Genomic DNA, 11,405 nt, shown 5'->3' with positions numbered 1-11,405 from the left:
TTGCACCATAGTGCAAGGATATCTGTGTCATGTGCTGTTTGTTTTTCTGCAAGAAGACACACCTTCCTGCACAAAAACAATGACAAAATGCATTTTTCTCCTTCAATGTATGCTGAACATTTTAGCATGCATTGAAGAAATAAAAATGAGGAGAAATGAAAACAATTCTCCTTGTTGTGCTTTCCTACACCAATATTAGAATGGTGCAGCATTCACACACATATTGAGATTTATGATTTCTGATAAATCTAGAGATGTGTCTTGTTCTATGAGTATTCAGTGCAATCATGCACAACAACACTTATAGAACACCCTGTCAACGCAAAGTGGTGTGCATGATGAGGTTGTATTTACATGGAGAAGAAAAAGTACACAGAGTGCCTTTTCCTCTCTTTGTAAATATGAAAGAATGTCTTGTGCAATAACTATGTTACAAAAATTTACATATTTCCGGTTTTAAAATTCCTTGCGAATGATAGAAGGTAAGCACAGAGTTTTGTCTGCAAAGATGTTCAAAGAAGAATGATTGAAATGATTGCGGTCCTTCAATAGGTACAACGGGAAATATTATGAACCCCTCAAATCTCTTTTTTTGCAGGTCACATGATATCTGATTATGGTCAGATTTCAAAACTACATATGTATAAACAGAGTGTTTTTAGAAACGTGTTTCAACTTTGTAGCTTCTTGCAGACCTCCTCAGTCTGCATATTGAGACTTAGTTAAACTTACCTTCACAGTAATAGGAATAAAAAATGGTATACATTTTTTTCAGATTTTCATTGCAATCTAAATTGATATAAATTGCTTATTTTAAAATTTGGATCTGTGAAAGAAAAGAAAAAAAAAATTATAACATGTAATAATAATTTTTTTACAACACATCATAATTTCCACAAAGTAATTTGTTTGCCTTTTTTGCTGTACTCAGAATATACTGAATTTCACTAGAAATAGTGATTTCAATCGTACTCATAACTTAACAGCGGGCAAAAAAAAAACAATCAGAAAGATTGTTAAAAAAAAACAACATGCTATTCTCAGTAAAATACCAGAAAATAAAAATCACGCATATATGAAATGCTTACGGCTCACAAAATTTTATAACTTTAACTTATAAAAACTGTAAATATTGCCGCTTTAAATATTCACTGAATCAATGACCACCAAAAAGTCCATAATTCAAAAATATACCTTTCCTTGTGGCCAAATGGTATTTTTGCACTCCTTCTTTATGTAAATTGTCCAATGGTAGTCCTATTAAATTATAATAATAAATTCCTCAGGGAATGAATTATCTTCCTAAAACTTTGACTTTAAAAATATTAGGTAGGAATTTTGTAATTCCCTAGGCAAAGTTGTTTAAAAACCAACTGGGAATCATTACAAAGTGTCCAGCCTTTGTCACATTTTAGATAGGCAGTGTAATGTCCAGATGTGGTGGAAGGACCATCATGGAAAATTATAGCAATTGCTACAAAAGTTCTTCCTGATATTGATAGTTGTGCTGCTACAAATTGCTTTATTAAAGTATCCAATTTTCTTCCGTCAGCTGTACAACGTTGCATCATTAAAATATGTATTTTCCATATTTTGGTAAGAATAATGTGGATAACATTTCTGATTTACATTGGCTACACTCCATGTTTTGATTTGCACCTTTAACTAATTTATTGAAAGACACTGATTTACAGTCTGGTAATGTTAAATACAGAAATCTCTCAGTGTCTACATTGGTGCTACATGTATACGTGCAATTTTCACAATGATGTTCCCATTTGTAAGAAAGGCCAAAAATATTTTCTATTTCTACACCTTCATTTTCAAAAATGGTAAGCATATACATTAAAAATTCCTGAGCATCTTGTTGGATATTTTGTGAAAATTCTGTAGAACCAGAACACACATCCAAAACACTACGAACATCTGAAACAGATTGTATTTTACTTGTATCTGTTGTCAACTTTTCATAAACAGAATGCAACAGAGAACAAAATCTTTTTTGCCGATTCTGCATAATTTGTTCTCGCAAACCTTCCAGATAAAAAGCAACATTGACCACTACATTAGCATAGCAGTTGACACCTGAACTATTTTCAAACTTATAACCAACAATCTCTTCAACAGTGTCCAATTTCTTTTTACCTGCAATCACAACATTATCTTGTTCTTTTCCCTTCTTGACACCTTCAGAACAGATATTCTCTAACCTTCTTTTTCGACCAACCACACGCTTTTCAAATACAGGATATTGACCTAAATTTGGAGCATAAACCCTTCTTAACCTATTATACTCTTTTACACAGTTTGCATCTGCAGTAACCTTCCTCTCATCAAAATCAATCAAAAACAAACCAGATAATGTTCTGACTCGCGACAAAGCAACATATGCCATACCCTCTTTAAATACGGTAGATCCAATGTTCACCAATGCACTGTCTACACTTAATCCTTGAGATTTATGAATAGTTACTGCGTATGCCAGAGAAAATGGAAATTGTTTCCTACGGACATATAAATCTTTAACAAGCAAAAAACGAACTGAACAACGTCCAATTTCTTTAACTTCATCAATCTGATCAAATTTAATTTTTTTAAATTAAATTCCTTCTTTTTTCTGATAATTCACAAAATCCACCACTTTACCCATTGCACCATTAACTAAACTTTTCTCTACATCCAAATTACGCCTTAAAATTACCCGACAGTTTACACACGCATATAGTGTCTTTTCTAAACCAGCAGTTTTATTTATTTATTTTTCTAAACAATCCAGTTTTGATCTCAACTTTCCCGTCAAAATAATAGTGATTCCTTCATGCTGTATTTTATCGATGGCTTCCATTTTTACAATTTCTTCATTTTCCAGTTTCAATAGTTCTTCGTTGAATATGGAACACTCGCGCAGTGTTGGCATTAAGCAAATCACTGATTTATTTTTAGCAATTTCCACGTACACTTTTGCAGGAACTGCATTTTCATTTGGAAAGACATTGCAAAGTAATCGACTCTCCAAAGCTTGTTTGCCTTGTTTTGAAAGAATTCCAATTCTTATATCTTGAAGAATACTTCCATATTCAGCATCATTTGCCTGTCGCATATTTGTTGTCAGTTCTTTGTATTCAAAATGAGTCCAAATGTTCACATTACCAACATTGCCAAGAGACTTTCTGGTATCTTCATGGGCTAGTGTTTTAAATACCGGTTGTCCTTTTACCGGAGTCAGTTGCAGTAGATCTCCAAAAACTATGACGTGTTTTCCCCCAAATAACACGTCATACTCTGTTTTAAGAATTTGCTGCATTCTTAAATGCACAAAGGCAAGCATCAAGTTTGAGACCATGCTCACCTCATCAGTAATGAGAAGTTTAATTTTCTTCAGGACTCTTGAAACTTCACAACAAGCTTCTCCAGATAGCTTGTGGTATTCCAATTTGTTCTCATGCTCTACTGGCAGCATTAGTAAACAATGTTAAGTAATTCCTTTAATGTTATGTGCTGCCAGTGCCAACCCAGTTGGAGCAGTGACATCACAAGACCAATGTGAATCAGTTGTTTTCTGCAGATAACTTGTAATTACTTTAATTAAGAAACTTTTTCCTGTTCCAGCTTGACCACTCACATACATTCGGATAGGTTGAAATGATGTACATGAGCACCCTCTCTTTTCCTGAAGTAATCCATGGTCAATCTGCTCTTTCACTTGCTGATATATTTGTTTCTGTTCAACATTTAGTTGTTCTTCCAAGTTTCCTAACTGTATTGCATCTTCTTGAGCTTCATACATTGCTGTTTCCACCTCATTCATTGCAATCGCTGCTTCATTTTCAACAATTGGTTGTCCTAGTGGATCTTGACTCAGTGCAGCAGAACTTTGACTGTCTTGAGAACTGTCTCTAGCAATCTCAGCTGCAATTGTAGCTTCTTGATCAATTTCATCATTCAACATTTTGATATAATGTGCGAAAGCGCTGCATTATATGCTATCTTTAGAAGCATTAAATGAATCTTCATAGCTGGGAAAATCTCCAAGTAATTCCAGTTCTGAACGCCATGGTTTGAACATTTGCAAAAGGGCTAAATAGTAAGATTCCTTTTAGTCAGCAGCGTCACAACTCAGTTTCCTGTGATTAATTAAATATCCTTTCCTTTGTTTCACCAGACATCCTTCGGAACCAATCACTGCATATTTTCCATCGTTGATGTTCTCTGTAGTATTCTGTTTAAAAGTGTAGTTTTGCAGCACTTCATAGAGACATATGTTCTCAAGATGATGACTTCTATTTGGGTAGTATGTGTCCAACATATTCGTTTTCAAAATATCTGTACTTTCTGGTTCATTTTCTGCTAAATATTCAATTTCTTGAACAGATTTCAGTACCCTATTTCGCATTCCTGCAAGACCTAGACTCAACCAAATGATTCTTCTACTTTTGGAGTATAGACTTGCAGATGATAACCGATCTGAACATTCATATGCTCCAATTTCACGATGCGATAACATCTTCAAACTGAAACTGTATAATTTCTTACTTAGAGTCTTCTGGTGAGAAATCTCTTCCCACATTTCTTTCAATTCAGTCTTTTCTGATTTAGTAATGTAAGACGTTACATATCGAGCAACAGCAATGGAATTGTCCGCAACATACTGAATATCCATGTTAGCGTTCCACATGGATAAAATAACTGGATTGTAGTCATTTATGTATTTCGATTCTTCGCTTCTTCTTAAGTTGTAGGTGTTTTTCGGAGACTTTCTTGTGATGGTATGTCGCATAGCTGACATAAAACTGTTCACTCTTCCTTTGGATAATACAGGACGTGGAAATCCAAAACGACATTTCGTATAGAACTTATCCTTTGACTTGTACTTTTGTCGACAGTATTTTCCACACCTGTGGCTTTGAAATCGTAAGACTTGTTGTTTTAAGTTTTTATCTTCTCTGCTATTGGGAAGAGCACATGTAGCATAATCTTCAATGAAAAACAAAACAGTTTCATCTGAATCTGTTCCAAATTTGGGGGCTCCTTGATCCATAACAACATATGTATATGAGGAGCACCTCTTGCTTGATACTCCTTTCTCCAAAAGAAATCCACAACTTCTCCAAGAGGAGGATTCTTTTAATTGCAGATGAAAGACATCATAGCTTCAAATCTATGATTGAAATATCTGCATACATTGACAGGATCCAAAGAGCACAATTCTCCAGGTGTCTTGTATTCAATATTTTTTATATTGGAATTTGCCTCTCGAAGAAATTCAAGTAAATCATCCCAAGCATACTCATAACAGCTTAGTGTAACAAACCATGTAGGAGTTCCCTAGTTCCGTAGCATACATTTCAGTTCTCCATGTCGACGGTACCAATATTCATTAGTCCCCGCTGACATGCCATCAGATTAATCAACTGAGGTTCTAAATGATCATCTCTCTGATGCACTTTATCCATAAAATACTTTGCAGTTACATTTTGAAGATGCATTCCAGTTTTTAAAATGTGATTTACTGCATATGAAAGTCCAGACAAGTCACTTTCAAACAGAAGATGAAATATATAAGAGATACATTGTCGAAATCTTGGATCTTCTGCATATAATCTTGTTGTCCAATATTCAGATGCAGGAATCTGCACAGGACGTTCATCATATCGTCCACCTTTTCCTGTTGGAAACAACTGCGGGAAACAACGAGCTCCCAAGCTCTCTTCCCATACACTCATGGGACTTCCTGTTGCTTTTTTCATTTGAAACAACTCAATTGTATTCCCCATCACCTCTTTGGATTGAAGTGGATGTACACTGTAATGTTCATAGATCTCTTCACATCTGGACATGTCCACTTTTTCTATTTTTCCACTTATTGTTTCAGTATCTGCTGCTAAATCTATTTCTTCTTCTCCAACAAACACATTTCTATAGTACTCATTATTTTTTAACGGATACAATGACGCCTTTTGCACTTTTCTAACATCCACTAACTCTTGCCAAATGTTCTTATTCTTAGTAGGAACACCATTAACTAGAATGGCTAGTGGCTCATTTTCTGCATGGTCTACACCAATAGTTTCAATATTTTTCCTTAAATCTAATGGTAAATACACAACTCTTCCTTTCAATCCTCTTTGCAACTCTGATGGAGGTAATTTACCTGTTTTGGGCTCCATATGAACAATAGCCTGAAAAGGGTGAACACATTGTATGAGAATAGACTCATACGTATTTAAATCTATCAGCTCTGGTGGAATAGCAACCAACTCTAGATTATTATGAACAACTCTAGCAGGCATTTTATTCTCATCTAATTTGTTATAACAATATTTGCAAATATGCTGCTCAGATCCCAAATCAAAACAATCCTCTACCAACAAATAAGTTGCAAATTCCATCCACTTATCATTATCTTCTATTTCACTTTTTAAATACAGATTGACACCCCTAGTCTGATTTTTATAGTGACTTCGCCGACAACAAATACAAGCAACATTTGGTCTTTCACCTGAAAATACCTTAAACTTTGTGATTTCATCCTCAAATTTTTCTGTAATTATGGGTAGTACATTGTCTTCAACATTTTGTTCTACTAATGTGTCAGTTTCTTCACTCTCTTGCTGAGGACCAAAGTAACAAAACTCAATATCATCACAGACCTGCTTCACATCTGATACTGACCCACGCAAAAGAGCACTGTTCAACTCAATTAACTTTAGTGCTGGACTTTTTGCATAATACAACCTTCTCACTAACTTCCGCATTTGAGTATGACGTACTGCCAGCATTCTGAAATGGTGAAAAACACGTTGACAAACTTTCCTAGAAAGACAAGCCAGAGAATGACCTTGCAAACCAGTATGTTTTCTCACTCTGCAAGGGTCTAGTCCTTGCAACAGCTTAATCTTTTGTTTTACACTTTTTTTAGCATAGGCTTGTAAAAAACTACATGATTTTTCAATAGATTCCTGTCATATACTGCAAATACTACTGCAATCCCAAGTGTAAACAGGGTTTTTAGCACGTCTCCCTAAAACTTCATCAGCTATCACTTCTTCTGCATTTCTTTCAACCATTTTCTCTTTCTCAATTGGACAACCGTCTCTAACCTCATAACCTCTACCACTGGTGTCAACTGCATACAATAATTTTTCGCTCTGTGAATAACTCTCTTAGTTAAAAAAGGCTCTGAACTGGAACTGTGTATCCATTCTCCCAAAAAAACATCACAATTTTTTTTTTTTATAATAACTCTTTTCCTCCTACTTTTGGCCTTCATTACATGGATTGGTTTATCTAGTGATCGAATTCTGTTTAATACTAAAATAAACAGTTTCCTTTTTATTTCAAAAGCCTTTTCCACAATGTTATCAATATGCTTCTGCTTTTTATAAAATAAACCTCTCTTTTTATATTTCTTCACATCTTTCAGCAAATTATGCACTACTCTCTTGTAAAATATTTTTTGGCGTAATTCCTTATACTGATTTTGCCTTTTTTTACCATACTTTATCTCCTTTGACTGACCATTTGCTTTTTTGCTTTTCCTCTTATTTTGAATTTTTGTACATTCTGTTTGGTCCTACAAACATTTTTAATAAATTGCTTTGTGATCTTACCAGAAGATTTTTTCCTTTTAGCCACATTATCTTGTACATTCAATACTTGTGGTTGATATTTCTTCAAGTAATCCTCCTGTCTCTGTTCTTTTCTTTTTCTTTTTTTTTCTGGCATGATTTCTCTATTTTAACGTTGAAAAACAGTATCTGTAAAAAAGAATCACAAATAAATTTATATTAATAACTTTCAAATTTATACTATTCTATTACTGAAGAAACACATTTTATATAAAAACTGACTAAGAAACTATAGCCCTGAAGCACACGTGTGACAATGGTTAAAACACTACATGCATAGTGCATACTACTTTGAAGCAGTTCATGCCCTAAAGCCTACCTCACTAAAAGACTACATGCTAACTGACTGAATGATTACAGTACTATAAGGAAACACACTGGGTGAGTGACAGGGTGTTTGCTAGAAGTGTATGAATACTGACTGGGGAATTCAAGGTGTGAAAGACAAGTGTGTAGGTGGTTAGAGGACTGCATGCATAGTGGATAGGCGTTTGAAGCAGTCCATGTGCTAAGGCCTGGCTCACTGCATGAGTACTTGGGTACTGACAGAATGATTAGAGTACTGCAAGAAGAGTGCCTGGGTGAATTTATAAGTGGTTGGCTTTCGGTGCAGTAAATACATTAGTACATGGTGCTGAATGGGTCACTGGAGGAGTGCAAGGGAGTGATAAGGTGTTTGCTGGAGTGTATGGATACTGACTAGGGAATTGAAGTTATGAAAGAGAAGTGTATAGGTGGTTACAGGACTGCATGTATAGTGGATAGTGGTTTGAAGCAGTCCATGTGCTAAGGCCTGTGTCGCTGCATGAGTACTTGGATACTGACTGAATCATTAGAGTACAGCAAGGAGAGTGCCTGGGTGAATTTATAAGTGGTTGGCTTTTGGCGCAGTGAATGGATTAGTACTTGGTACTGAATGGGTCACTAGAGGAGTGCAAAGGGAGTGACAGGATGTTTGCTGGACTGTATGGATACTGACCAGGGAATTGAAGGTGTGAAAGACAAGTGTGTAGGTGGTTAGAGGACTGCATGCATAGTGGATAGGGGTTTGAAGCAGTCCATGTGCTAAGGCCTGGGTCGCTGAATGAGTACTTGGGTACTGACTGAATGATTACAGTACTGCAAGGAGAGTGCATAGGTGAATTTATAAGTGTTTGGGTTTTGGCGCAGGGAATGGATTTGTACATGGTGCTGAATGGGTCACTAGAGAAGTGCAAGGGGAGTGACAGGGTGTTTGCTGGAGTGTATATATACTGAATGGGGAATTGAAGGTGTGAAAGACGAGTATGTAGGTGGTTAGAGGACTGCATGCATAGTGGATAGGGGTTTGAAGCAGTCCATGTGCTAAGGCCTGGCTCAGTGCATGAATACTTGGGCACTGACTGAATGATTAGAATACTGCAAGGAGAGTGTCTTGGTGAATGTATAAGTGTTTGGGTTTTGGCACAGTGAATGGATTAGTACATGGTGCTGAATGGGTCACTAGAGGAGTACAAAAGGAGTGACAGGGTGTTTGGTGGAAGTGAATGAATACTGAGGGGGAATTGAAGGTGTGAAAAACAACTGTGTAGGTGGTTAGAGGACTGCATGCATAGTGAATACGCGTTTGAAGCAGTCTATGTGCTAAGGCCTGACTCAATGCATGAATACTTGGGTACTGACAGAATGATTAGAGTACTGCAAGGAGAGTGCCTGGGTGAATTTATAAGTGGTTGGCTTTTGGTGCAGTAAATACATTAGTACATGGTGCTGAATGGGTCACTGGAGGAGTGCAAGGGGGAGTGATAAGGTATTTGCTGGAGTGTATCTATACTGACTGGGGAATTGAAGGTGTGAAAGAGAAGTGTGTAGATGGTTAGAGAACTGCATGCATAGTGCATAGACGTTTGAAGTAGTCCATGTGCTAAGGCCTGGCTCACTGCGTGAGTACTTGGGTACTGACTGAATGATTAGAGTACTGCAAGGAGAGTGTCTGGGTGAATTTATAAGGGTTTAGAATTTGGCACAGTGAATGGATTAGTACATGGTGCTGAATGGGTCACTGGAGAAGTATAAGGAGAGTGACAGAGTGTTTGTGGGAACTGGATAAATACTGTCTGTAATATTGAAGGTGTGAAAGACAAGTATGTAGGTGGCTAGAAACCTACATGCATAGTACTACATGCATAGTAGATAGACGTTTAAAACAGTCCATAGAGTAACACTTGGATCACTGCAAAACTACCTGAGTACTGACTAAATCATTACAGTACATTACATTACAGTACTACAAAAAGAGTGACTGGGTTTTGGTGCAGTGAATAGATTTGGTGAGATGTTAAGAGCACAAGAATTTGAGGGACATTGAGACCAGGTTCCTTGTTAGAGGATACCACAAGACACGATTCACAAGGCAAAAAAGAGAGCCATGCGACTCCAACGGCCAGACACTTTGATTAATATTCCTAAAAAAACAAAGAATCTAAACACGAAAGTGAGACTGGTGACTATCATCCTTGGTCCCATAAACTATATGGGATATTTAACAGAAATTGGCCATTACTAACTGCCGATAGTACTTTGGAACAGTATATTACCAAATCACCTAACATTGTTTACAGGAAAGGTAGAACCATTCAGAGTCTCATCAGCCCTAGCTATCCGAAACAACTGCCAAGAAGACTTCTTGGCAGAGACAAATGAATATTGGCTTTTTTGCTTGTGGTGCCTGTAATATGTGCAGATTGACTGAAAGAGGCATAAAGGCATTTGAATATAATGGTTCCCGTAGATATCAGATATATGACCACATAGATTGTTTGACGAAATATGTGGTTTATGTTATCCAATGTAAGTGCAAGAAAATATATGTGGGCAGCACTATTCGCCCTCTTAAAGAATGGATGGCTGAACATTTTTGTGTGCTGAAGAATCTTGATGTCAGATACCCTTTAGGTTACCATGCATCTATTTGCCCCAAACAGGATAAATCACTAGGTTTTCGTTTTCATGGTATAGAGACTGTTAAGCTTGACTCCCGTGGTGGCAATAGGGAGTTGAGATTACGCCAATGTGAGGCCCGATGGATTCTTAAATTACGTGCGGTGGAATGTGGGATCAACGTTGATCATGACTTACATTATTTTCTTCATGATTAGATATATGCTTTGCTGTCTTACTGAGTTTCCCTGATTGCAGCAACATGTTTTACCCACATATGACTGTAACAACTTAGTGGCACCTTTATATGCCTAAAGTTCCCTTTTTTTTGGCCTTTTTTTTTTGACGAAATCATTTACCTTTCTATTTCCTCATGTTTGACTATGTTCAATCCAATGTACTATTTTATGTGATAGAATCTGGTCTATTAATTCACATTTTGGGTCTCTGGTTTCTTTCTTCCTTTTGCCTCATATATTACAAAGTCTGCTCTATATCCCTTTTATTTTCCCTTCCCCCTTTTACCTAATGGGAGTGTCATTATTTATTATTTATATTTCTTAGTCCTGTTTATGGCTTTCTCCAACTCTCGTTTTTCTTCTTCCATCCCCTTGGTACTATTGGAACAAAGCAATAATGGTGTCTGACCAACGATACCATTACAATTGTTTGACACTGCTACTGATTACTTATAATGGAAGCTTTCTGAATTTATTTACGTGTTATGAAGGAAGCTGGGCTTTCCTCTTTGTCTAATGGAGATATCATCCCTTTGTAAGCGCTATACAGTGGTTAAACCTTTAACTTTTGGGACATAGGATTGATCGATCATCTATCTGATAAGCTTAGTACTGATTC

This window comes from Triturus cristatus, chromosome 9 (assembly GCF_964204655.1).
Source record: "Triturus cristatus chromosome 9, aTriCri1.1, whole genome shotgun sequence".
In the NCBI taxonomy this organism is placed as follows: Eukaryota; Metazoa; Chordata; class Amphibia; order Caudata; family Salamandridae; genus Triturus; species Triturus cristatus.
This window is presented reverse-complemented; position numbering follows the sequence as displayed.